The following is a 26453-nucleotide window of genomic DNA, read 5'->3' as shown; positions in this document are numbered from 1 at the left end:
GCCACAAGGATCCTCACTATCGCCACTACATTTCAAGATCTACCAGACTTCAGTCATCAGAACCTTCAAAAAATACAACATTACATGCTACAGCTACGCAGTTGATACTCGAAACATCTACAAAATCAAAGACACTGATGCCAATCATTCAGCCCTAACCGACTGCCTAAAAGAAGTTTTCATTTGGATGAATGCCAACAACCTAAAAATCAACCCAGGAAAACCAGAAATCATGATATGATTGTATCCAAAGACCAAGAGAACACAACCACCATCCCGTGGCCTACGGAAATGGGGAAACGCACCAACACCATCGAAGGTAGTAAAATCTGGGGGTCCTAAGGGACAACACCCTAACCTTAGAACCACAAATAAATGCAACAGCGAAGAAATGTTTTTTCCTCCTCCACACGGCAAGAATTCTAACTTTCCTCTCCTTCATGCACAAAACACTCCCTATCGTCGCCCTAATCATGTCAAGAATCGACTATGCAAACGGCCTCTACCTCTGAAAACCAGAACACCTCCTGAACAAACTGCAACGGATCCAAAATGCAGCAGCAAGACTACTCCTCAAACTATCCAGAAGAGACCACATCACTCCAGCCCTTAAAACACTATACTGTCTCCCAGTTAAAACATTGAATCACTTTCAAAACAATGTGCATAACGCACAGGGCAATCAGTGGCCAAGGAGCAGAATTCCTACAAAAGAAAATACCTAACAATCTACAAACCAACAAGACCCCTCCGATCAAGCAACGAAGTCCGCCTGGAAATCAAACCATACCTTTAATAAAAAAAACTTGGAGGCACCTCCTACCACTTAGCCGAACAACATACCAAAAGATATACACTGAAGATCACCTGCAATTCAGGAAATCACTAAAATCATGGCTCTTCAACACCACTGACTCAAACTGAAAACCGAAAAGGATGACTAAACCGGAAAAGACATGGACAACCCCAGAAATGACAGGGAATCTCACGCGGCACTTGAACAGGTGACACTGGATAGACGGGCGCTCAGGCGACACGCACGGAGATCGAGTTGACTACTCCACCCGCCCCTTAGTTACCACCAGGTACCACAGTGGTGTGTAATTCCTGAGTTATTAGCACACTGCCTTACTTGTTGACATTGGCAGGCGCAGTATGAAGGGAGTACAGGTGGTGCTATGAGAGCCTGATAGAGGTGGGGACCAGAGGAGTAAGGTACCTTGAATGTCAGAGGGACCCAGGTCAGGACAGGCGCATCGGGGGAGACTGCACAAGCCCAGCGCCTCAACTCCGGATTGAGATGCCAACTAACCAACTCGGTAACAATTTCACCTCTACATACACCTCTTAAATTCGTGAACCAACACAACCAAAACCTACGGCACAACAAACCGCACAAACTTCACTACATTGCAACAACAAAACAAAAAAGACACATACTCGCACAACAGTACACAATGATTACCGGCCACAAACACCCCAGGCCCAGCCAACGGACCCACCGGGCTGAGGCTGCCAACAGCACATCACTGCTCTCTTGCACTCTTTCTGCTTCCTCCCACTAACTCAACCTCCTCCTTTTTCAGAGCGCCAGGGGACCACTCCGGTGGTGATAGTGCGCGGTACAAATGTCCTATTAACATAACAAATATTTCACCTGAATAGCGGTCGGAAGGGATTGGAAGTATGTACTATACTTAGCCAGCATACAGCGCTCAAGGCGACAGCCATTTAAACAACCCTCACTATGTGTCATTGAATCTCTGACCCTGAGAATGTAGGTCTTTACTACATATTTTCTCATTGAACTAAATGGCCATTGGAGAGCTTTAATGTCTGTGCAATGTAAGTGTGCGAACCCGATCTGTGTTGCTCGCTATTGCATTTCTTTCTACTAGGTCTGTGCTGGCAGTAAATTCTATAGGCAAAGCCACTTTTTGTTTCTAAGTGGTTTTGCAGAGCTTGGCCAACATAATTTCCCAAACAGACGTTTTAAAACCCATCAGCCGTTTCCCCGTTGAAGATAAATCTTAGAAAAAAGAATCTGGAAAGAGCAGTTCCGAGTTTCACCAGGCAAGCTCTTAAACCAACTTCATAAATGGCTCGATAGAGTCGGGATTGGGCCTAGGCGTCTAGGTTGTCGTGGGCATTGCATCCGTTTATTTTGCTGCGTTTGCTAGCTCCTCTGACTGGCAAGGATAGGAATTCCCTGCAGGGCATGTGCCAGTGGATTAATTGGTGTTTACCAGAAACTACTTTGATTGGTTTGGGAGTCCGTTAAAGTAAACCTTGGCATATTGTATACAACGCATTGATGCCCACGGCCCTAGTGCGCTTTATAAATGACGACAAAATAAATTGTGGAACAATTTCAGTTCCGAGTTGCAGGTGTTTTAGGGGAGGGGCGGGGGCGAGGGAAGTGTCAGCCTAGCACATTCGTGTCCGGTTTAGTTGATAATTGCCAGTGGAGCATGGAAGTATGCCTTGTGTATTGCAGGAAGCTGGAACATGCAGGGTTCCCATTAACTAGCTGAAGGCCAGTCGTCGAGAAGCGTTTTTTTTTTTCATTTTCTTGTGTCTGCATAAAGTGGCCTGCCATTCAGGGCCCACATGTTCCTCGAGTATTGCGTGAGTTAAGCTAGATGCATAGTTGCTGGGTGACAGTTGAGCAGGTTCTTTTATTTTGTCTGCAGTACTGAAAAAGGCGAAGTTTCCTTCTATTTGAGAATTTCACCTGTTCAATCAGTGGATGGAAAATGTAGATCCTGAACTCTGTATTTGGGCTGATGGCAGTGGTGGACTGGGAACCAAGAGTCCCTGGAAATAATGTTCAAAGTGGCCCCATATTACACATTTTCAGCCAGCTCAACCCTTTTCCTATGGGAACATTTGGAAATGATCTCACCACACAAGAGGTCCAGGGTGCAGAGGCATACCGGGAAATGAAAAAGCTGGGCGTGAAGACCAACCCTTACCGTGGTCTTTCTGTCAGACCTCTGGATGGATCAGGGCCAGCTAAATTGCAACGGTCAAGAGTGAATTTAATGTTTATACTCTGTAACCCTTCTTGGCTCATAATTGCAAGGGACAGAGTGGGGCGTGGCGGGGGACCATCGATTCCTTCAATTACAATACAGTGTGCATTCTTGACCTGTAAACCGGGATCAGATTGCACCAGCCCGAGTAAGCATGTTTAACTTGGCGGGACACCAGTACAACTAGCTCTGATCAGTGACAGCAAAATCTCACACCCTTACGACTTGAAAGGTGACCTTGACCCTGGTGCACCCCTGATCCTCCGATTGGGTCCTTACACAGAATGTCTCACTATCTGCGTAAGGAGATACACACGCACACCATTGGTTTCCAGAGTGTGTTTTGTGATCCATAGTAATTTGGAAATGTTGCTACAAAATCGGATATTTATGGTTGCCCGGGGCTTTACATATTGACCCGCCCATCCCAGACACACAGACTGCTGGCTGTTAATGCAAAAAAAGATGATAAAGTGGGGTCAGCACGTTAATGCAGAGGATGGAGCAAGCGTGCATGCCTCTTCCAGGTTTACGCAGCTTCCAAGGTTCCACCCACGCTCGATTCTCTAATGGAATCGGCAACTCGATGCTACAACAGGCAACTGTGTTGCCCGGATGCTTGTTCTAAATGGGATTTGAGCGCCAATCTGGGGATGGGAGGGTAGGTTGGATTTAGGAAGCCAGCGCATGGAGGTAGTGGTATGCATAGGGAGCGCTGCTGACACACATCACTAAAGGCACACAGCTGCACGAAGTTGTTCAGCTTACCTGCAGTTACTGCAGCGAGTAGTAAGCTATGCTTGGACCTCACTTTTGGTCTTGTTTTGCGCGTTCCTATCACACAGGTGTGTACTGGCAACCTGCATTTTGGCCTTTTAGGGCCAGTACAAAGACTTTCCCTGTGTTCACGGGGCCAACTAGGACTTCTTTGAATGGGTATTTATGCTGATATCCAGGGGTCTGTCTGCTTTAAACCAATCCTTTGGTCTTTTTTCAGGTCAACACCAGATCGAAGTACCTCCTTTCTCACTGATCGACCCTCCCAGGTAGTTTTTTCTCTCTTCTATCTCTTTCTACTTGTGGTGTTACCCAGGGGTCCCCCCCCCCCTCTTCTTTCCCCCTCTCCAACCACTACCAGGCACTTCTTGCCCTCTGCATCTCTACATTCTACTCCAACTTTGAGTGTTATGCGAATGACACCCATCTCTCCTTCAGGCACCCCTCAGCCACTTCTGCTCCTTCTCATATACCAGACTACCTGTCCACAATTCAGGAATGGTGTGCCTCAAACAATCTGCCTTAATGCCAGTAAGACAAGACCCTCCTCATTGGGACACAAGCTCCCTCCTTTCCTCACTCTGGCTGCTCACCCTGGGCCGTCTACCTGCTCCCTCCTGTGAGGCTAAGAACCTTTGTAGTCCTCTTCAACGCCACTCTCTCCTCACATGTCTGTCACCCTAAGGTCGCACTACCAGCTGCATCGCCTCGGGTACTATTAGCTGCATCTATTCAGTTATTCTTACTTTCTCTCCCTCTTCCCCCGCCCCCAAAGCTCACTGTCTCCAGATCCCGGGGCCTCTCTAGAATTGACTAATGCAACAGCCTCTTTCTAAATCTGCCTGCACACTTCGCCCTTTACAACTTATCCAGAACAGGACTGCGACACTTGTCTTTGGCCTCAAGCCCAAGGATCTTATCTCTCAGCTCTGAAATCTCCACTGGCTCCCTGTGGCTGTAAGGATCAAGTCCAAGACCCTTTGCATCATCCACAAGGCTTTCTGGGGCCTGGGACCCTAGGCAGAAATTCAGGGATGTGTGTGGGGGTGGGTAGATCTTACCTCTGCTTGGGCCTGGGGCCTCCTTCTAGAACAGCTTTCCTGCCTCTTTCAAACTTGAAAGATCTGAATGACACGAGGCCTAGTAATATTGTTTTGTCCTCCCTTCCTTGTCGCGCCAAGAAACACTTCTGTACGGTGCGTTGCGTTATAAATGTCCCATGCCACCACAGGGTAGCGTACAATAATATCCGGCAGCCTAAATTTCTCCTCTCTGCACATCTAAACTTATGCGTGTAGCTCTTGAATGGCCTAGAGCCTACAGCATTGGTCTTTAATGAATGTATCATTGTGTGTTCATTTAGCTTTGCCTCTGCAACTTCCATACACGGATCACTTAGTAAAGGCACTGTCTGCCACGTCCCCTCCCCCACACCCATTTTCCTCCCTATACAGATAACTGTCATACTAACCTGATTATGCCTGCAGGAGCACAAAATGAGTAAATGCTATGCTGCACTGAACTGTGTCTCCAACAGTCTGCACGTTTAGAATTGCCTTATTGTCCTTGCTCTCTTGCTCCCAAAAGTTGAGTTGTGCTTCAATAGGTTTAACTTAATAAACTAGTTTTATGTTTGTCTTGGCTTTGCCTCGTTCTATCGTACTAAATTGCATTTGTTATGAAGGATGCATTGCATAGGCAAGGTTTCCATGTGTTGGGATCTTGCGTGTGTAATTGCACAAGATAGCAGTGTAACAAATAATTGTCTAACACTAGTGACTGCTTTCGGTCATATGATTGTTGTTTGCCAGTTTGCTCTTTTTTTTTTCTTTCTCCTGAAAAATCTGCATGCAATTGTAAAATCCTGCCTCTCCGAACCTACATCCAGGCACCCAGGGTCGGTCTGGGGCATACAATTGTCTTGGGCACCAACGAGTGGCCCACCTTTTGTATATGGGAATTCACTCCTTTTGTGACGCTGTTTGAATGGTACCCAAGGGGGAGGTTTTTGCTACACTGGTCAAAACTATTAGCCGCATAGTAAGTAACTCAAACTGGCCCACATTGGCCAAAAAAAATGCCTCCATTTGACCCAAAAAACTGGACCACACAAGCATTTTGCGTTTTTTGTTTGGCCACGGGTTTATTGCCCTATAAGCCAGTCCGAGCCTGCAGGCACCCCAACGCTAACTTGCCACTTGCGCATACCGCACGCACGGGGCAGTTCAAATCAAAATTGCCTTCATTACCACGTCGGGAATGTTCTTTAATTTCAGGGCTGAACGGAAGGTGGGGGGGGGGGGGTCACTATTTTCCGGGTCACTTTAATGTGACTTCAATGTTGTGCCGCTTTCCCCATGCTCCCTTTCATGTTGTGGGGGGTCGGGGGGGGGAGAGCAGTGGTCTTCTCACGACTTCCTTGTACACTCTCTATCTCAGGACACTCCATGTACACACCTTGTACACTCTATCTCAGGACACACCTGCCGTGCTTCCACATTGGCAGGGAGAATCACTATAGGGTACTCCTTCCTTTCCGCCCCCCCATTGTTTTCCCGGGTGGATAGGTCAGCGGCAACGTGTTCACTTTGGAAACAAGACGACACAAAGCGACACAGGTTCGATTCCCTGGGTCCATGACTGGAAACCTCTGGGTATTAAGCGTGTTATAAATACGCAAATGAGACCTAATCCTGTAACAGCACTTCAGTGCCCCCGGGATGTGTGAGCGCTTTAAATGGGCAAAAGAAATATTGTACGTATCATGCTAAACAAAATGGAGATGTCACACGAGGCCCATGGTGCAGAGGCCTGCTTAGAAATATCTGGTTTCCCCTGTATGGCAGTCCACTGCTGCTTCTGATGTTTGCTTAGTACAGCCCCATGGTCTAGAGAAACTCGGCACAGTCTAGAATTTTCATAGCCTTTAAAATGGGGGAGGGGGTGAGGAGGTGTAGGACCTCTAATTCAATCATCCCTCTACTTTGTGTCTGCCTAATCCAGGGTTCTGCAACCTTTAGCACTTCAGATGTCTGACTATAATTTCCATCAGCCATATAGGTATTACTGAAGGGTCCTGGGAGTTGTAGTGCAACATTTCTGGAGGGCCACATGTTTTAAACCATTCAGTCAAAGAATTGCCCTGAAACTGAACAATCATTCTGGATGAGCTTGCAAAATAGCTTTAACCAAAAGAGGACATCCTCTGGCTTTTCGGATCACCTGGTAAGCTTGTGGTGAAATGAAGGCTTCTTATTTAGCTGGATGTTCTCTGGATGGAACAGTGCAATGGCTGTGAACTGGTCGATGAAGGGAACTTCTGTTAGCTCTCCAGTTGGTATACCCAGTGTTGGCTTGGGGGTGTTTCTAGTTTGTTTTTTGTTTGGTTCCTTTCTATAAAAAAAGTTCTGTATGGGAATATTGTCTCCCCTCAAATAATGGCTTAATATGGTTTATTTTTTTTTATGTAAGCTTGAAGTGAAATCGTTACAAGCCATGTTAATCTAAAAACGCATCGCGGCTGTAAGAGTAAATCCATGATGGCTAGATCAAAGGAGGATAAGACACGCAATGGCCGTAGCAGCCATTATGAACATGCTTGTCTTGATTTGCCCAATGATACCTGTACTGGAAAATGCATATGTTGGCTAATTTCGATCCATAAATGTTTATGTAGATCATTTGGTCGCGTTTTTTCTTTATTTTTTATTTTTTTAAATAACCCAAAGCAATATGGCAAGCTTCCCGATCACTTGGTTCAAATGCAATTGTCTACGGCTCTAGATGCCTCATGTTTCACAAGGAATAAACACACATTTGTTCCTGATAGAAACCTGCATCAGTTTTAATGACCACACTCACTCACTACCGCCTTCAAATGTCACAACCGTACTCTAAATAAGATTAAGTGTAGCATTTTATTTTACTTTTTTTAAGTTGGGAGTAAAATGATTTTCTAGGGGTAAAAAAATGTTTTGCATTTCTCTGCACCAGGTTATTTATGTACATTAAAAGATGCAGGTTTACTTCTTCGGTCGGGCATAAATAGTAATTGTGTTCCTCCTGTACTTACTACTGGTCCAAACCTATCCATGGAACTTTTGGGGGGCTGGGGGAGGAAACGGGGGCACAAGGTGCTACTGGGGGTTTAACTTCGTTTTTTGGCAGTATTTGCTTATTTTTAGGAATAAATGTCTGATACGGCTGATCACGCATATATAAATGTGTACACATTAACATGTTTTACTTACTGGGCTGCATCAGTGTTCATCTTCATCTCAAGGGGGGCGGGGCAGGGGTGTCAGGAGCTCGGATCTTCAGTTAATCCTCCCTGTTCTTGAAACTGGCTCTGGGGGCAGCCTGAGGCTGTACATTGGGGTTTTTGTGTCTCGCCTGGTATGTTGAACTGAAAAGGTCTGGGAAAAGAGGAGTAAGAGAATGAGGGCTTAAGAGCTAACTAGAGCAAAGGCAGACCCCCTAACCTCCAAGTGTCCACTCGCACCTCAGGCTGAGGATGTTTGTCAGATTAGATGACAGCCCCCCATTACGAAGTGCACCCCCCTTCCACCGTATTATCTGGACTTTCGACCTTAATCCGGTTTCTGCTTGAAGATTGATAGGTAACGGGAATGGTTGGGTAGAAGGCATATATTATTGGGGCGGGCAGAGTAAAGTGGGGGACGAGGGCAGGGACGGTAGTACATCTGAGTATTGGATATTTGCATCATTGATAAACTGGCATTCTGCTGCAAGCTTCCAGGAGGAAGAAAGTGGGAGGAGCACTGCCATACTCTGTGTAAAATGACCACCCCAAGCACACTTAAATCAACTGCTTGATAATTGGCAATGCCATTTTTGTGTAGGCATGGGAAAGGCACTTAACAGGCCCAGCCATAGTGGCAGTAACTGTCCATAAGTGATAGCTGGTATAAGTACCTGACCATCTAATAGCAATGCCTGACAATTGCCTAATATTAATACAAAAGCCAAAATGATTGGCTTTGCCAATACTTGTTTTAAACAGGACTTCAGTGAAGGACGTGCATAGTGCTTATAAATCGAGTGGCTGAAGGCACACCTGTGACACTTTTATGACACCAGTAGAAGGTTGACAATCCACACAGAATGCTTAGAAAAAACACGGTCAGGCGCTTGATGGCAACTTGATTCAAACATCTCAAGGTTTCCATGAGGTGTTTTGGGCAGGGAGGGGCAGGAACTTCGCGGGAATAGCCTTGGGGAGTAGCTTGGTCATGGGCAGTCATTGGCTGTACAAATAACCAACCCCCTACAGGCTGTGTCCTTCCTCGTATGCCATTCCTCCCTTTCTGTACTCGAATAGTTCCGGTTTATAGGTGTTGCATGCGACTCCTAATAGCTCAAACGAAAAAGTATGCGAGGGCAAGGGAGGCGGTGGGTGTAGTCTAAGCCTCTGTAGCTACCAAGCACTGGATTTTCCAGTGTTCAGTGACATCACATGAGATCTCTCTAATGTCACACAACTATGCATGTGTGAAGGAAGGAGTGTTTTATTCGCCAGCACTACCGCATGTTCACCTGTTTGTAGGATATTGGGAGCACCACTGATCTTCACATTTACAGAGCATCTCTAATAGTGCTGCAGATGGGGAAACAATTGTCCTTTTTGCACTTCTAGACTACACCCTAATGAACATTTTTACGCTATGAGACAATCTCAGATTTTCCCTGTAACAAAGTTGGCAGCACTTTGGTGACTAGTTGTCACTTGGGTATCTTCATTTTTGTAGCTATTCGTTGTTCAGTCATTTCCTTGAGGATATGTGATGCCTATGGAACATTTTAAAAGTATAAATGAAGCCTAATAATGGCTTTGTTCCCCTAATGTATAGCAGAATGTATACATTCATTGATTTTAGTTAAGGTAAAATAATTGTTTATGTAATGCAAATGCAGTGTTTTGCAGTACTGATTTTTATGATGGATACTATTCCTGAAGAGATTATCGGTAATGGCCCCCATCCTCCAGCCTTCCTACACTTGCGCTGTAGTGTGCAACCTTTCTTGCAGCCACACCGTAGGAGTTCCCTGCAAGCTTGCACAGCCTCTTGTATGGATTTCCAGGATATTTCCCATCCTTCTTCCACCCCAATCACTTGGCAATGGACGCTTTGGTGTTGCGACCATCGTTTGGGCCCAGTAACCTGCCTCGTAGATGGCTCTTTACATTTTGTATACTGAATGAGTGCATCTTGTGTGGGAGGTAGATGGTCAATTGCTGTAAATGGGTGTTTTCTTGCCTTAACATGTTTGTTGTTGCTGCTAGTACGGTCCTATAGTAGAACTACAAATCTCTTCAATGGCTTCACCATTTCTTATACTGCCTGCTGACTAGGCCTGTCGGCCAATCCACCAAAAGCTGAGGTGACCTCTCATGCCAGGTGTCCCATGCAGTCCCCTTGCCCCTTCGTCCAAAAAAAGGACATTGTCATACCCAGTTATTGAGTGAAACTTTGGTATGGCAGTACGACGATCGGGACTCAAAGCTCTTGTTCACTCATGAGTAGCAAAGACCCAAAGTTCTTCCCAACTCCACAGATGCAAGCCATAGTCTGGCTCTGACTGGCCTCTAGGGAAATGCCTGAACCAAAAAGAGTGTGAGCCTCTTTGTTGGCCAATGTGGGCCAGTTTGAGTTACTTCACTATGTGACTGGTAGTTTTGACCATTTTGTTGCTGAATAAATATTCTTTAAATTGCACAATTTATCAATTTTGCCACGTTTTCATTGGTGCCCAAGACTATTTTCTGCCCCAGTCCAACCCTGCCCATAGTTCCTCAATGTTCAGATGTGATGACAAGAACTACATCATCGGTGGCCAGTGCATGTTTCGGCTTTTGTTCTATCCTTGCTGCACAACCTCTCCTACGTTGAGTAGGATGCAAGTGTCTGCTTCTTGGTGTGAGCATGGCGCCAGTCTCAAAATATCCTGATTTATAGATGGAACATTGGACTATTTGTGGTAATTACCTGCTTGTTCATGTTAACGGCTGAGCTTTGGCAAGAAAACATTTCAGGCTTTCATCAACCCACAGACAATCCTGCCAATTTTTAGGAAGTGCGTTGGTTGAATACCTTTCCAAACAACTTTCCCCTCTTACTGCGTGTCTCATTCTTCAAGCTGTCAGGCCTGTACACATAACAGATGATGTCTAGACTTGTAACCTATCAAATCTGATATTTGATGTAGGGTTATGAACACCTCTTGGATTGTTTTGGCCAAACCTGGTTGCAGCATGTTAACCATTGCAGTGCTGTCAAGGATAGTCCTTTGGACTGTTGGTTTGGAAGTAATGTTTGTTCCGGGTGCAAGATCTTCTAGGTAACTCAAATCAGTTTTTGGTCCTGTTCTTAGACTCCTTAACTTTAACAGTGCCAGAGGATGGGCTTAGTTTTCGTGTCTCTGGAAATTGTCCAGATCTCCAAAACGTGTCTGATGCAATGTAGAGACTATAAAATGGTGAGCAGTCATTCCTCCATGATGTCAGTTGTAACTATTTACTTTCACGAGCCGGTGGACGGCTAAAGGAGTGGAGGTTATTCCGCTTCATGGGATCTGATGACGTTAAGTTTAATGAGCCCGTCGTTGACATAACTCGCACTGTACTTTTTTTCAGTATTTAGCAAATGTGTATGCAACTGCTGGATGACGGCAGAAATGTAGTACAAGTACCATTAGAATACAGCTAGTTCCACCAAATGGGTTTCCCAAATCTAGTATTGCATGAGTAAGAGACTGGTTATCTTCTGCAAAAGCCATCTGAATGCTTGTTGGCCTCATGGTGACATCTCTTGGTCGAATTAAATTCTTCTACTAAGCACGCCCGACCATTGAATGATGGATAGCTGTTGGGTTTCCTATCGAGCCTCGATCTCCTTGACTGCATTATGTTGTTCATGGGCCTGGTCAATGACCATCACATAGAACGTGCACACTTTGACTTTTTTGTGACAAACTTTCCTTTCATGAATTCTACAAAGGGTGATGCTTTTTTAAGTGAAACCATATTGCATAAGTGGACAGGAATACATTGTGCATAGGTAGTATGGTCCAAGGGAACAATCTTGGATAGCGCCTCCTAGGTAGAGCTGAAAATCTCCTTCTCGTATTGCTCTTACAAAAGCCAACAAAAGGAGTTCTAGTTTTAGAATGATGTGCCAGAATCTAAATTGGGTATAAATACATTGTCTTTCTTTACACCAGTCGTCAAGTGACTTGACTTCCTCTGTCTTGGCTGTAGCCATTGTAGGCCTGCTGCAAAAGTAAATGGTGACTGTGATTTGATGAGCCTTACCGGTACGAGTCACATGGGAACCTTAATAATCTGCTTTTCCAGATATGGTAATATCAGTCCGAACAAGTGTTCATTCCACCCGTCGTCATCCAAGAGATTTCCAGGAACTTTGGTAACTGCGGTCTCAATATGCAGCCCACAAAATATTACATTGATCTTGACCTTAAGTTGTTGGCTAGTTCCACTGGATTTGTTTTGTCAATGCATAGTGGCTGGTCAAAGGTAATGATGGATTAAGGCCTTTAATTCTATGGCGAATCATGGTCACTAACATAGCATTGTCTGGAAATGGATAAGCAGGGATGAGTGTTAATTCACACACTTTTGGAGATTCTTCTTGTTCACCTGCGTGCTATGCTGCCCAGGTGATTATTTAATTCCCTTGTAGGTTGTCACTAGCCAGGACATGTGTTGCATACTTCAGCCGTGAGTATTCTTTCACCATAGCTTGCAGAGTAATTTGGTAGTCCACTCCGTTTTCTTGTTCTGGTAACGGAGGACAATCTGTTCTCATGGGAGGAACAGGGGGCGCGCTGGTATAGCACTCGGGAAGATAGACTCTTTCTTGGCACAAGAATTATTAGTTATTGTCCGATGTCCCTATCGCCTGTGAACATATGGCCCTTTGGATATTGTGCATGCAATAATGGGGATGCAGAATAACTCCGACGCCATATAATCGAACCAACTCGGGAAGATGGCAATGGGTGCTGTTTTATTGTCTAAAACAGGGAATTATAATGGACATCAACAGATGTTTGCTCGAGCTCAGTGAATTTTGCATATAAACATCCTTTTACACAAAAAATACATCTAACACGACCTATGTGGCAAATGAGAAAAACAAACTAGGGATTGTGATATGTTAATATCGAAGTATACTTTCTATAAGGGGTGGGTTTGTGATTGGTCATCTACTGCCAAGTGGACAACTTATGCCCACCTCTTCAACACTATTAAGTACGTGATATATCATTGGTCTTCAAACTAGAAGGCCCTTCGTTATACGGCACTCTATAATTGGTTGGCATGCTCATGCCATGTCTGTAACATTTGGTTCACTTGGCAGCACTTCAGCGCAGACCCAGTTGCCAGGAGGTGGACTTTACCTACCCACCCAATTAGCCCAACATCTCATCAGCCATGCCATCTGCCATGAAGATTGTATTTGAAATTGGTCTTGCAAAGTATTCTGGTCTCTGGCAATACATGGGGGTGTGAACAAGCACCATCGTTGTACTAGGAGTCCAAGCTCAACTCGATTTCCATCCTTGGCTCACGTGACAGGAGACCATGATTTGGTCCATTTTGCAGCATTTAAATGACTTGAATGAATAAAACTTGTCACGCTTGGTGTTCTTCATTTGCACCTTTTTTTTAAAAGGGATGATTCAGCTTCTCAAATTCACCGCCTTCAAGAATAGATAACCAGCCTTGGCTGCTTCAGCTTTGACACCAGGCCAAACGACTTAGCCATGCTAATCTACGATCTCTGCTTATTATTGCAGCAACACGTTCTCTACCTTTCCTCTCCATGGGTCTGGGCTTACTAAATTCATGACACTGATGTCCAGCTTCTATACAATGGCGGCTTCGCCTGCAGTCTATTCACTAGGTATAGCCAGATTCTGTGATCACTTAGTCTACTTGCGTTACATCATCTGTACAGTTGGCTTGCATTCTCTGTAGTGCTTCGCACACATGCATCTTTTTCACATATGAAGGGTTACTCGATTCTTAGTCATCAGTTTCTATACGATGGATACATTCTCTTCAGCCAGTATCCTCAGTGTATCACGCTCATCTCTTGTGATGTCACTGGCTTCCCTTTCACTCTTTTTCATATTACTTCAGGGAGTTCCTGCCTCATTTTGTTGTTTCGGGGATGCATTTGATGGTGTGGTCACAACAGCTGGTGATGAGCATGGCACAATCTCAGGCTTCCAACCTACCGGAGGAAGGCCGGGGGTGAGGCAGATTTCCTGCAGAGCCATGAAAATGCTCCCTTACACCTGGATGTTGAAATATTCCTGTACCATAGGAGTAATGAGATGTGGTATAGCTTGGATTGTGGTCTATATTGTTGATCACACTAGTAGTAAAGAGCCCTCCAAACTGAAAGGAATGACAGCGTTTTTACATGTGATGGTGATGGCATACTTTGTTGCCAAGTTTTGATGAGATGTGCAGTACACGGTTGTATGATCTGCTTAACCGAAGCTCATGCAGGGTTTCAGAAAGTTACTTCTTCAGAGTTTTTGTATGAATTAAAATACCCAAGTAGATTTGCCAACGAGTTTAGCTTTACGTTCTCTCGTGTCATACCCCTGATGTCTCACCCTATGTATGTACACTAATTGAACAGTGAGGATTGTTTGTGGTATTGTTTTTTTTGTATGGCGTCTATGCACAAGTGTTTCAAGCACTTGACTGTGTTTTAATGTTTGGGCTGTTTTTAACCATAGCATCCAGTGCTAACATGGATGCTGGCACATTCTTCTTCTTTTTTTTTTTTTTTTTTTTTTTTTTAATAAAACAATTTTTATTGTTTTATAGCATAAACATAACAACCAACAATCGAGGACCCGCATGTCCCATCTTGAATTGATAATCGATACCACCAATAACATTCCTCATAACTGGCTATGCAGATATTGAGACCTTCATCACATTGTCTGTCGATGCTAGGGTCCCCCCCCCCTCTTCCCACTTCCCCCATATTTTAGGGGCTTTGGTAGAGCAACCTCTTGCATTGTATATTCGACATTCAATCATGGCGCAGGTATCCATGTCCATTACGCATTGTTCCAGCGTCGGGGATTCTGGAACTCCCCATTTTTGGGCAATATTGCACTTCATCAGACCTGCTGCTGTGCTTAGTAGCAACTTTTCCCACTTGTTAAAATTGCTCTCTTCTGGTACGCCCAGAATTAAGACTCTTGGATCTGGTTGTATAGTGCGAGTGAGTATCCTGGTCAGTTTGTTGCAGCATGGGTTCCAAAAGGACTGGATCTGGGGACATGCCCAGAGGATATGAAAGAACGTTCCTTCTTCCTCGCCAGACCGGAGACAGTTTGGGTTTGGTGCTCTTTTCCAGACATGTAGCCTCGTTCTAGGATAGTACACCCTATGCAGGATTTTAAGTTGCACCAGCCGGATCCTGGAGGAGATGGCTACTTCCCGTGGGTGCATTTAACACTTAGACCCAGAGGACTGGATCCATCTGCCCTAGATCTCTTTCCCATTTAGCTTTCAGACTCAGCTCAGGAGTGGCGAAGGATGTAATGGCGTTATATATAGGCTGGAACTGCATTTAGTGGGAATGTACTCAGGTAGCATGTTACTTTTATCGGTGTGAAGTCCGGGACATTAGCACCTGCAGGTATGTGGGCTTTCAAGGTGTGGGTCAGTTGCATGTAGTGGTACCGTTCGATGCTCGGGAGTTGACATTTTGATTGCATATCTTCAAAGGAGGTTATGTTCCCTTCTTTCAGGATGTCTGCTACCTTCAGGATCCCTGCCCTCGGCCAGCGCGGCCATGGCTCAAGTTTCTCAGTTTCCATTAAGTTACTGTTGTGCCATAGGGGTTGTGCCGCAGTTATATTATTTTCCCAACCTACAAACGCATGCGCTTGTCTCAACAGTAGTGACGTGGGTCTCAATTGTAGGCGGGGGGGGGGGTCTCTGGGGATTTTGGTCTAGTATGTGTAGTGGGTCCGTGTCATGCATGCGGCTACATCTGCTCTTATATGGGGTAATTCCCGATTCCCCATGAAGCAGATCGTTGACTACTGCGAGTTGTGAGGCCCAGTAAAAGGTTTGGAGGTGGGGAACTCCTATCCCGCCCTCCCAGATTGATCTCTGAAGTGTAGTTCGTACTATGCGTGAGTGGCCTCCACCCCATATGAGTTCCCTGAGGAGGGTCTCAACCCGGTCAAATTCTGATTTTGGGATCTTAAGTGGGGCATTCTGCAGGACATGGAGGAATTGTGGAAGAGCCATCATCTTGGAGTGCCGCTCTACCCATGAGTGTTGGGGGGAGAAGTTTCCAGTGGTGGACATCCCTAACGAAGCGGTCTGATTGGTTGGAGGTTGTGTATTGCATATTTAGTAATATCTGCTGATATCCAAATTCCCAGGTACCGGAAGCCCATGTCGCTCTAATCGGTACGGACAGTCCTGTGGGTCGGCCAGCCCTCCACCGGGAAGGAAATGGATTTCCCCCAGTTGATTTTAAGCCCGCTGAACTCACCATAACCGATGAGCATCTGTGTCACTATGGGGCAGATCCTGGCAGGTTCCCCTAGATATACCGGGAGGTCGTTCGCATATAGGGAAGTATGATCTTCGTGTCCCTCCAGCCATACGAATCACGTCCATGCTGCGCTCTGGCGAAGCCGAAGGGCAAGCGGCTCAATCGCCAGGGCGAAGAGGGGGAGAAAAGGGGCAACCCCACCGCGTACCCCTGCCTAGAGAGAAGGGCCGCGAGGTCCACCTGTTCACCCTGACCTCTGCCTGAATAATTGTGTAGAGTAGTTTGACCCATCCCAGGAAGTTTTTCTCAAATCCCATACATCTCATGATTTCCCACCTGATCGAGTCGAAAGCCTTTTCAAAGTCAATTGCCAAAAGGGCAAGTGGTGTGTCGATGATAGGAGCACGTTCTAGTGCCAGGTGGAGCCGGCGCAGATTCATTCGAGTTGACTTGTGTGGCATAAAGCCGCATTGGTCCGGGTGAATCAGTGCGTCGACCATCGGTTGCAGATTGGTTGGCTAAGAGCTTGGCAAGGACCTTTTTGCTTCGGCGTTAATTAATGAGATCGTCCTGTAAGAGGCGCATCTCTCCGGAGGCTTGTCAGATTTAGGAACAACTACAATGGTAGCTTTGCACAGGTCTGGTTGGAGGGTGCCCTGTTCCAGAGCGCCTAGCAGCATTTTGTGAAAGGGGGGGAAGGGGGTGGTGTTTTCTCTATTTGTAGTTGTGTTAAGGCTTCAACAATTTCTGCTTCTGAAAGGTCAGTCTAGTTCCGCTCTCTGTGCGGTCAGAGAAGGGAGTGTTATACCGTCTAGGAGGGTCGGGTCGAGTAAGGAGGTTGGAGCCTGATATATTACGGCGTAGAATTGGGCAAAGGCTTCCGCTATCTTCTCAGAATTCGGCTGGTGCCTCTTCCTCTCCCCACCCCTCCGGGTAATAATCTCCCAGACACAGCGCTGTCCCTCATCCCTCCTCTCCAGCCAAGCCAACATTTTGCCGGCCTTGTCCCCAAACTCGTATATTCTCGCCTTGGAGTCCCAATGGGCTTGTTTGGCATTGTCTAACATTACGTTTCGGAGGCGCTCAGTGGCTCGTTTAAGGGATCCCTGTGTCTGAGGGGTTGGATCTAGGATATGTTTATTCTCCCACTGGGTCATCTCCCCTTCTGCTTCTGTTATCTTTTGGAGTCTTTCTTCTTATTTGCTGTCCAGGAGATTCTCTCCCCGTAACAGTTTTGTAGGCCTCCCATATTGTTACTTGGTTATTAACCCCAGTGTCGTTGATCTCAAAGTATTCGGTGGATGCTTCAGTGAGGCGGTCGACCAGTTCGGGGAACCCAAGATGGTAATTGTTTAGTCTCCATGTTTTCTGGGGAGGGGGGGCGGGGGGGTTATGCTGTGCTTCCGCAGTTAGACCAGCAGAGGTGAGTGGTTGGAGATCCCGCGGGGGGAGCAGGTCCGCAGATGGTACCCTGTAGAGGTCTGTTTTCGGGAGGAAGAGGTAGTCCAGCCTGGAGAGGGAGCCGTGGGCTCCCGAGTGGAGTGAATAACCCCTGGTGCCCGGCTGTAATTCCCGCCACACATCGCAAAGGCCTAAGGCTGATACAAAATTGGATAGTTTTGTGGGGGTGTTCGGATTGCGCTGTGTAAGGTGGGTGCGATCCCTGGCATTGCACATGACGTCGTTAAAGTCTCTGCCCAGAAACCACTTATCGGGTTGGTGTTTGCCCGTGAGGGTAGTTAGTTAGTCTAGAAGCTCCTGCCCCAGTCCGGGTGGGGAGTATATTGATACAAAAGCCAGTGTCTCACCCCAGAGTGTTCCCAAAATTAGAACATAGCGACCCCGAGGGTCTTGTTCCATAGTCTGTAGGGTGAATGAGATGCATTTGTGTGAGAATGAGGGTACCCCTGGATCCCATTGTGTATCCCATGTGGAAAGCGGCCCTGTAATTTGGTCTCTGGAGGAAGGTGCACTGAGATCCCGCTAGATGTGTTTCGGTTAGCAGGGCCACGTCTGGGGAATGTCTGCCGAGCAGTTGCTTGACCAGGCATCTCTTGATCGCGGAGCCCATCCCCTTTCATTCCAGGTGAGCACTTTGAGGGACTTGGGGCGTTCAGTCAATGGCGGCTGGGGTTGAGGTGGTGCCATCTAGTGTGCGTGATAAGGAATTGGCCGGATATCTTGCGGGGCTAAGGTCCCTGCCCTTGGTATTGTGATGTAAGTTGTGCCAAGGGTGGTGATTAGGTTGCTGTGTGTACATGCTGTAGTCCAAACTTATAAGGAACCTCGGAAACCCGTGGAATTTACATGGATGCAGTGGTCCTGAAACAACAATAGGAAACTTTCCCCAACTCCCCGCCCCCCTCGCTATACTCCAACCGAAGCATCTGTCGCCCGTTCATAAACTTGAACAACTAAATTCCAACACATATATAAGAACTCTGTTCTGGTTAAATTTTGCTGTCTCTGCCTAGACAATGATTCTAGGCAATCTAGTACTTTTGCTTAGTACTGATCGTACGTTTCCTTGTCGCGGGGGTGGGGGACAGCTTGGGTTTGGCTGCCAGCTGTTGTGTGCTTTATGTTCTGTAGTTGTATTTTGAAGCCGGGTTTCGTTGTCTTTACTTTCCTGTATTAGCATTTACTTTAACTGTTGCCTGCTTCACATCATGCGTTTTCTTGTTGTGGCAATTATTCCTGCTGCTGTTGGGGGGGGGGAGTCGTCTAACGTCTGGTGGTCTCTCTGGATGTGGTCTGGTTCGTTCACCTCTTGGTTTCCTCGCTGTACTCCAGTCTGTCTTTCAGCCCAGTTCCACGCTTCCTTAGGGTCTGTGAAATGTACCGTTGGCCTGTTATGGAATATTTTAAGTTGAGCAGGGCAGATCAGCCCATATTTGATCCCCAATGCTTGCAGGCGTCTTTTGTGGGTCAAAGGATTAACATGCTTTTTGCACCTCTCTGAAGTCAGGAAAGAAAGCAATTTTAGAACCACTAATAGGGCGACAGGTTCCTGTTCTTGCCATTTGCAGTATGGCATCGCTATCCCTATAGTTTTGGAATCTTGCGAATGTGTGTGGTGGAGCACCTGGGACGGTTCTACTGGTCGGGATGCGATGTGCCCGCTCAATAGAGAAGGACTACATGTCGTAGAGGTCTATGAGCCATTGCTCAAGGAATAATTGCATGCCTGCACCTTCTGCCTTTTCAGAGAGACTGAGGATGCGGATGTTGCGCCTCGATCTTTCATCCACTCTTCCTTCCAAGATTTTAATGCAGTCCAGCATGCTAGACATGTGGTGGTTGACCCCCCACCCCGCAGATTGTCCTCAGTCTCTGAGATGCGTGCTTCTGCCTCCCCGGTGCGTGCGGTTAGCTTTTGCAGGTCCTGTCTCAATAGGGATACTTCTGCGCCAATACTGTCAATTTTCTTGTCCATTGATGTTCTGAAGTTGGCTATGGCTCCCATTATATCCCTAAGGGAGATGTCGTCTGTGGTTTCTGTTTCGGATGACGCGGGCCTCTCGGGTGAGTGAGACAGTGGGGTGGTGGTGGGATTCCCTGGGTTTGTCTTTCCCCCATGTTGTAGTGTGAGGATTATTTTCGGTTCGCGGGGGAAGGTTGGCGGGGAATGTAAGGCACAGCGGGAGGCAGTGTTGAGGGGCTGCATGGTGATACCCTTGCTTGTTGCTTCTGTTCTTCGACAGGAGTGACTTTCGGTGCACGGGTCTATGTTGCAGCTGCGTTTGTTGTGTTTCTACCCGTGTGTGCTACTTATCTATTTCCAGCGTACTGCTTTACTTTGAGGATTCGGGGTGTTTGCTACTCTTGCTGCAGTACAGTGTTCACAGTACTCCCCTGGCTAGATTCAAAGTCTGCTTTCCTCCTCCGACTCTCCTTACCGGGGCCGTCTGATGCTTGCCATTCAGGATCCGACTGCCGTCAAACGTATTCAGGTCTGCAGGCACTCAACGATGTACGGAGCACCCGCGACTGTCTGGCGTGGCTGGGAGGTTCGCTGCACGGGGCAGCCCGCTCTTTCTTGCCGGCGGCTTTGTTCGGGTGATGTGCGGGGCCGCGCAAGACCGGAGACTATCCTCCTTCCACCCCGGAGTGAGCACGTCTCAATGTCCACGCTCAAAGGCACAGTGGTAGTCCATGCGCAGCTTCCCCTCAGCAGGCGCGGGGATGCAGAACGTTACTTCGTTTGCGCCCGGCGGCCATATTGATTTTCTTGTCGCTTCGTTCTTCTCTGGCTGATTTTAGAATTTGCTGCAGTTTGAGGGAGAACCGCGGCTAACAATGCAGGCTTTCTTCCGCTTCTGGGAGATGCTTTTATTTCCCCCTCTTGCACTCATTCTTCAGGCAGGATATTGTAGGATACGGCTGGCAGCCAAAGGGAGCTCCGAGATCACTCCTTCATGCCGCGCCTGTTGGCCGCACCCCCCTGGCACAGTCTTTTTGATACGTTTTTTTTTTTTTTATATATATATATATAGATGTCTCACTATATTGCTGCTTTAGCAACATGAACGGAGTCATTATCTGCATCATATTTACATGCATTTCTCAGTGCAGATCCAATATCATTATTTAATATAAGCATCACATGAAGGCCTGCATGTCAAAGTAAGCCAGTATCCTGTTTTTCAGTTTCGTCTTCTGTACGCATCCTGAAAGATCACTGCCAAGTTAGTTGTTTCATCCTCATGTTGTACAGATTGTGTAGTTCACGTTTTAATGAGTGCAATTTCATTATTTAGAGCATTTTCAATGTATGATACAAGTTCTGCAAATGCAATACCATGGTTTGTTCCATACCAGTTTGTTTCTGGGCCCTTGCTCAATTCTATAATGAGGTAATGAATCTTTTACACCAAGATCGCCTGCACTCAGTTTAGCAAGCAATGGGTGTCTTTTAGTTTTTAAGGGCACAGTGACGAACAAGAGTATCCTTGCTGAATGTATGTGCTGTACACAATGATGTTCCAGCTGAGGCAGGCATGTCATCCAAAAAGCATATCGGCTTTGTATTTACCAACTGTGTTTATTTTTATTCTTGAACACTCTAGGACAAATATCATAGAATGATCAGCATTAGCCGCTGGTGAGATCGTCCTTTTTCACTACTCTTTGCAGCTTAGTTGAGCTCCAAGCTACATGATTTGTGAAATCAAGCTTTACATTGTGCCTCGCTACCTCCTCCCTACATCCAGATTTGACAGATTAATCATTGTAAACACCTGACACTACTAAACTCCACAAGCAGAGCAGATATTGTCTTAACCAGCTCCCTTTGTGTCCATCTCTGCTGGACCGCTAAACTGTTTTCTTGGCAGATGAAACACTTGTTCCACTCTGTTTGGTAATTTGTCTGAAAGTATCAGGCTTGAATGGATTAATCAGCTGGTGTATTTTCTCCATATTTGTATCTTTTTCTTAAATTAACATAACTCATCTCAAAAAATGCACTATTTATTCACGTGCCTTGCTTTTGTTTATGCTGTTAGTTTTGCTCACATTTTATAGCGTACATTCCCAGAAAATCACATGGAAGTAACAGCATCAAATAACATATGAAAGGGCAGATTAACAATTTTTCCTAGGCAGCCATCTTGAATTTCCGCCATTACTGTATTGGAGGGGGATGGTGTAGGGGGAGAAATTGTTTGATTGCCAAAATCAAATCTTTCCAAATGTAGTATGTGCCCCATGTTTCTTTCTTCTATCATCAATTGCAAAATTCTTACAAATATATTTCGTCCATCTGCTTTACTGTCGCTCAAGTCCACCCTTGTCCAGGAATTAAGGAAAGGCTGTCATGTGCATCATGTTCATGCGACATAAGCTTTCTCCATTTTGTAGATCTTTTGATGAAGGAAATTCAATACTCTGTGACCAGCCTACTCTATTCTCTGCCCAATAATCGACTTGTTGAGGATTATGGCCCGCATAGGGATTCATCAACTACTGTTCCCAAAATATGTATGGTTGCTTGGTATCCACATGACCAATCTAGCTTCAGTCCTGCTAAATCTGATTTAGTAGTTTGAGTCTGGTGCTTTTTATACGAACTGACTACATATCCACCAGATTGGTGTGTTGGAAGGATCAAGAAAGAACAGGCAATTGGAGGTCATCTTAAGTTGCTCTGGAACATCGGTCTTCTAAAAGGGAAGACCTCCAGCCATGACTGGTGTAATTTTATTAATGTACACCAGATATGAATGTTTCAAGAAACGTGGTCTGGTGACCCTTTCCACATACAAGGGTACACACTCACATTCCCTGCCTTCAGGACCAGCACCAAAGGAAGGCCGCCCATTGGACTTCTTTCTACCTGTATGTCAGTTTAGATCTGGCTGACACTCGTCTCAATTGTCAAAGTTCTCAGGTTTTGTGACTTTTTTTTAACCATAAATATGCTAATGCCTCTGACAATTTTTCACTTCACTAACGGAGATAATAACTAACTAGTGAAATCCACCCATCCAATAGTGGGTGGTGATTTTGATCTCCGATTTAGCACAGGTGAACAAGAGAAAGTGGCACTGCATTTATCTAAACCTATCTTGGCATACCCTACCACTTCAAATGACACGTTTTACTTGTGTGAGAGCTTGCTAGAAACATTTCTAGAGCAATAACTGGGAGGACCAGCTCGTTTTCATCTGGTAATTCTTCCTTCAATAACAGGAGATCTAATCTATTATGATACCTGTTCCCTGGATGGGCAGCATTCTTATATATTGTTTGCGGTGCTTTGAAGGAGCGTGACCACAACCCACTTCTGCATGGGGGTGAGTTGGGAGGACAGTCGGGTACTCTTCTTTCCTTTGAATGAATTGAGAACCCTACTAGGGTAATCTGCTCGCTTGCTGGATGAATAAAGGAGAAGCCAGTTTACAGAATAGGGTCACGATCGACACTAACAAGGAGGTGCTAACCAGTTTAAACTTGCTGGCTAAACCAGTCGAGATGGTAGCCGTATTCTCTCAAATAATTGGGACCGGTCATGAGATTTACAGACGTTATTTTCTCGCTGGGGCATGAATTATCTTGGTGTTACATATGATTTGTTTGCCACCCATACACCATCATCCTCTTATGCAATGCACCAGCTTCATGGCCTCCGTATAATTGAGTAAATATTACGCCCGGAAGCAAATCTTGTTCTATGTGGCATGCTATACACAGAAGAAATATTTCTTTGCGTTCCTGGGATAGTCATCAGATTATTGTGCATCTGGTGGTGTTCATTGGCCTGCATGACTGTCTAAGACACCATTTAAATGGCTTTGCACAATACAAATGGAGAGGGACAAGATTGGTTGTCGCTCACAGAGAAGCTCATAGGGCTGTGTCTTCTGTCAGGCTCCCAATGCCCAGTGTTTCAGTTCACTATTGTCCTTGGAGGTGAGCTGCAACACCTAAGCAGCGGAGCGAGAGTCAGTGGACACTGGGTCCCAGATCACTGCATAGGATGTAAAGATTTGCATATGGACTAGTTGTGTGGGTAGGCTGAGTGGAATTGTGCTGTATATAACCATCACCCTCCATTTTTTCGATTGCCTTGGTTGATCTACCTGAGTCGGAGGCTATGCCCAGACATGGTTCCTTGGCTCGCTGCGCCATAGGCAACCAAGCTGCACCTCAATGAGGCCCAGCCAAACCAAAACCTGCCTGTGGATGCTTGCGTTTCTGTGCAGAGGGGACCTGGCCTAGTAGTTGGGACTGGGCTGATCCAATTTGCATATGGCTGGAACACAGGCTAAAAAACTGATTTATTAAAAGCCGTCCAACAATCACTTTTATTTATGCTTTGTGTGACTAGGTCAGTAACCTGGTCTTGTCAAGAGAGGACATGAGCCCCTTTCAGCTGGGGATGGGAGTACAACCGGGGAAAATTTCAGAGCCAGTCACACCCTGGAGAGGGGTCCCATTCCTGCCCCTCATTAACGGTGATAGTGAAGATGTCTGCGGTACTAGCTGGAACAAAAAGCACTGTGGGCAGAGCTCTGCCAGGCTGCCGAGTGAGGTATGAGATCCTGTACTCCTCCATGCAGGCACGCTTCTAGAGAGCAATTATTGTATCGTCTTTGGACAGGCTGCACCTTAAATGTGAAACTTTGAAACGCAAAATGATTCCAGAAGAGTAATCCTAGCAATATGCTGCATTTTTAGAAATCGTATGTTGAGCACCATTTGGAGTTTCATTAAAAAAAGAATGCAAGTGGCACATTAAACATTTTCTTAAAATATCAACCTTAACTCATGGTAGATGAGCTTTCATCTGCTCCGGTCTGCCGAGCTTCTCCCATGTCTGCCCCGTCACCACTTGTTTATGCAAACCCGGAAAGAGGCAGTGCTTGCAACCCAGCTTTGGCCTTGATTTGGGATTCTCATAGCTCCATAAAGGCTGCTTGCATCTCTCATGTACCGTCCATGAATAAATCGGCCCTCCTGTTGCTTGCACTATTCTTTTAAATGTTTGCTTTTTGTGAACATAAGTTACAATAATCGCTCCAAATATCAGAGATGATTCAACGGTTTTTATTGAAATGCCAATGTGCCCTGTGGCCGTTCCTCCCTCTCTTCAGTGGCCTCCTCCATTGCCCAGACATCCTGGGCCCAGGTTAGTATGAAGTGTGTTTTGTTTCACCCTCCGTATGATAATCACTCAATTAACTGAACTGAGATGTTGACCTAAAGTCCCTTCACCTTCTCATTAAAGTCTATCGGGCACTTCCTAACTTTCCTACTCTAGACACTGGTTAGTGACCTGGAGGGATATGTGACTTCATGCCTTGCAGAGACCTTCCTTGATTTGATCTTTTCCTCCAACACTCACTTTCTCGTCTCCCTTACCTTTCTACTACACTGCTTCCCAATCCACCCGCCTCTACTCTTCTGTACCTAGGCCTGACCTCCACCCTTGGGTATCACTCCTGCCTTACTACTACACCCTCCTTACTATTATGCCTGCCTTCTGCACTGCACATCTACCTCTTCCCCTCCATTTCATTCATGCACACTCGCACTGCGGTACCACTTAACTCACTAGGGACTACCTCACCTTCACCAGAAATTCCACACTCTGCTGCTCCTGCTCTCTTCCCCCTCCCCACTCCCATGCTTGTCTCTTGGTCTTCCACCTTACTCATCTGACCTCACCTGAATAACCAATGCCTCCCTTTTTCCTGTGGTCCATTTTTTTTTTTATCTACCATCCTCCATACCCCCCCCCCCCCCAACTCCCTCACCCCACCAGGATAGGTTCTCTCTCCAAGGCTAATCTGCCCCCCCCCCCCCATCTTCCCAACTAAGGGCGTAGTGGCAGTGATCCAGATTTTTTTGGCGTGATAATATGTTACTCCCGAGTTCTTAGAAGTGGACAGTAAATCCAATTTCGAGAATAAAAATTACTTTCCTCATTAAAGAAAGTAAACAAAGGTGAAAACTATCCAGTTTGTGCATAAGACTTGGTGACAAACTATCAGCTTCATCTTCATTATACTTTGACACTGTTAAGAACTACTAGATATGCCAGCTAGTTGCATCATAGATCAAGTCGCTACAAGCATCTTTCCCTGCCCCTCAGGTCTACTGTTGCTGCCTGGCTCTACCTGCTTGACAGCAACTCATGTTTTTGCCTCATCACACCTTCTCTTTGCTACTCTTTTCCCCGGTCTCACTTTCTGATGTTCTACATCTTTCCCTTAAGTGTTGCTATGCCAAATTTTGAGATCTGTTGCTCTGTCACTCTTCCTCTCCCATCTCTTCATTCTATTATTGCTGTGTCCCTCCTACATTGTGCTGCATCGTTTGATATAACCTATTCCTCTCATGTCATTACTCTGGCTATATCTACTTTTTCATTTTCTCTGTGGTTGCTGCTGCTTTGGATTATCTTTTTGCACCGTCTCTAAGGTTATTGGCCTGCTGTTCTCTAATTTGGATTTTCTATTTCCAGCTCACCCCATCTGCTGTTCATCTGTGTTTTTCTTATTTTACGTTCTCAATATGTCTCTTGCTCTGCTTCTATCCTTCACTCCTT

The 26453-nt window shown here is 45.9% G+C and overlaps 1 protein-coding gene across 1 annotated transcript in view; it reads left to right on the top strand.

Annotated features, from left to right (window-relative positions):
• Nucleotides 1-26453, top strand: part of CNN3 (calponin 3) — a 280459-nt gene that overhangs the window by 49727 nt on the left and 204279 nt on the right. The gene's annotated exons all lie outside the window — the stretch shown is intronic.

This window comes from Ambystoma mexicanum, chromosome 1q (genome assembly GCF_040938575.1).
Source record: "Ambystoma mexicanum isolate Mex_15411 chromosome 1q, UKY_AmexF1_1, whole genome shotgun sequence".
In the NCBI taxonomy this organism is placed as follows: Eukaryota; Metazoa; Chordata; class Amphibia; order Caudata; family Ambystomatidae; genus Ambystoma; species Ambystoma mexicanum.
This window is presented reverse-complemented; position numbering and strand designations above follow the sequence as displayed.